The 2,640-nt window shown below is 34.1% G+C and overlaps 1 long non-coding RNA gene across 1 annotated transcript; it reads left to right on the plus strand.

Moving 5' to 3' along the window:
• Positions 1-355: 355 nt before the first annotated feature.
• LOC141711506 (uncharacterized) lies at positions 356-1,284 on the plus strand. The gene is made up of 3 exons (XR_012571377.1): positions 356-428; positions 516-586; positions 1,156-1,284. It is a non-coding gene; the product is annotated as an uncharacterized LOC141711506 (long non-coding RNA).
• The last annotated feature ends 1,356 nt before the right edge of the window (positions 1,285-2,640 follow it).

Raw genomic sequence — 2,640 nt, forward strand, 5'->3', positions numbered from 1 at the left:
TCCAGTGCTCAATGATTCAAGAGTCTCCTCCCCATTACAACATTTCTTTTCATTTATCTGCTCTCCTAAATTTACAGCCAAGAGCAGTAAAAAATATCCATGATAGAACAAGTTGCGTTAACTATTATACATTCATGGTTAGTTGTTTAAAATTTCATATATATTGTGTCCAACTACATTTCAGGCCTATTACGCTAATAGGGTTTTCGCTTGGAGCACGAGTAATTTTCAAGTGTCTTGAAACTCTGGCTAAAGCTGACTGTGATGGTATCTTCAGGGACATAAACTCTTTTTCCTTTTCATTTATGCTAGCCTGAACTGTTCTAATGCAATTACAATGAATACTTACACCTCAGCTGGTTGAAAGAGTTTTTCTCCTTGGTTCACCTCTTTCTATTAAAGGTGAAAACTGGGAAGAAGCAATGAAGGTAATATCCTACTTTTTTATTTATAAACGATCTGTCTTGGTGATCCATTATGTTTCCCTTTAAATTCATAGATCAGTTCTTTTGCAGGTTTTGTCTGGAAGATTTGTGAATGCATATTCTACAAATGACTGGATGCTTGGAGTCGTCTTTCGTGCTAGGTATATACTATAGCAGCCGTGAACTTATTACTTAATGTTCACAATTCTGCTGGTTCTTCCCATCTACTGGATAATACCATTTCTCGATTTCATTTCTGATTAATTTTAAAAGTATAACATTGGTTCGCCATAACATGTGATTTTATCTTTGTGAGTTTATTCTAAAACGTTGCAACTTGATATTCTCATATATAAACAGTCTCCTCAGCAAAGGATTAGCTGGAATGCAAGAAGTTGATACCCCTGGAATTGAGAATGCAAGTATCTGCTAACCATCATTTTTTGTTGCAGTTAGCAGATATACTTATCATACTTTGATATAAATTTAACATAATTATGAGTAAATGAGTTTTTCTTGGTACAGATCGATGTAACAGAATTCGTGGAGGGTCACTAATTAATTTAAGAAATGTCTGAAGCTGATGTGGTTTGTATATTAAGTGGCATTGCACTATGTTGCAGGAGATTGTATCATCTCAGATGATTTGTTTTATGTCCAATTCTTTATTTGAGCATTGTTCAAGAAAGATAAATTTATTGTTAGTCTGACTTTAAGTTTCTTTTTGTAGGCTTAGGAGCTCCCTTTGGCTACAATTTAAACCTCATCAGATTGCTGCCGGAGCTGCATATCTTGCTGCAAAGTCTATGAATATAGATCTCACTTCATCGCAGCATGTCTGGCAGGAGTTCCAGACACCGTCCTCTGTACTTAAAGGTATGTGTGCAGAGTGTTGAATGTGCCAATTTATTGTCCAGATATATAACATTTTATAACATGCATTGTAAATTCCATTTTATCTCAAGTTGACCAACATTATCTGTATTTTAAACCGTAATGTTCACTTTTATTATTGACACAGGTTTGGTAACACGGCATACTTGCATATATCTGTGGCTTTCATTCAGATGCTTAAAGCCCTGAGTATGTGATTTGAACAAAATTTACACTTGTAAATTGCCTGTAAATTGTATCCAACTCTGTGATGGGGTGATATTTCCTGTAAATTGCCTTTTTTTACTTTTAGAAGAAAGCATTGTTCAGTTCATGAAGCTACCATGTTTCCGTTAGGTAACTTCTATATTGCAATATTTCTCACTTGCAGTTTCACATTTCTGTTTGTACCTTAATTGGTACTTCTTGGAGCAGCCTGGAATGGAAGTCTCTCAGATTAAGTTCAACTTCTGGATTTTTTTTCCAATGCCATTTGTGCGCTATCATTGAACTTCTCAATTTTCTTAGTGATTGGTCGAACCGAAGCAGTGACCATTCAAGTTGCTGGTGTTCTGAAAGATTGGATATTGATTGCTCTTTCAACTGTAATATTTCCGGAGTCTATTATTACTGGACTAAACATTACTGGCTATGCAATAGGTATATAACTTACGATCATTATACTTTTGGATAAACTTTGCTTGTATAAAGTTAATAACATGCAATGTTTACTTTCCTTGATCATCAGATGTTGTCCAGCAGTTAATGGAGCTCTTTTAGAAGATAATATGAAAGACGAGTACAGAATGACTCAGTGGCATCTGAGTTTTATCTGTAAATGTTAGGCAACTAATCGTTCATATATATCATGTCTTACTTTTATGGTCATTAGTGTTTAGGTGTATGTATAGTAAACCTGCTATGCAGGAGAGAGTTTAAGAGATATTACTACTGATTGAAGAAATTTTCAATATACTGGCTACCCGTTTACATGGTCTTACATAAATCTTGTTTATTTCTTTTTGTGTTAGCAGTGTTTAGCACTTGACATGTATATAAGAAAAGCTGATGCCAAAAAAGATAATGTACATCACTTTAAGGTAAAACATTGATGTCAAAGAAATTCAGGTTCAAGTCTAAATGAAACATAGAAATCACTTTGTTTAAGATAAAACTGATGTCAAGTGACATTATAAGCATCACTTTTAACCAAACAAAACTGATGTCAAAAAACGTAATGTACATCAGTTTCAGACAAATAACTGATGTGAAAGACTAACATGTTCAAGTCTAAATGATACATAGACATCACTTCCTTCTAGAAAAAAGTGATGTCTATACG

The sequence above is a fragment of the Apium graveolens genome, chromosome 3 (assembly GCF_009905375.1).
Source record: "Apium graveolens cultivar Ventura chromosome 3, ASM990537v1, whole genome shotgun sequence".
NCBI lineage: Eukaryota > Viridiplantae > Streptophyta > Magnoliopsida > Apiales > Apiaceae > Apium > Apium graveolens.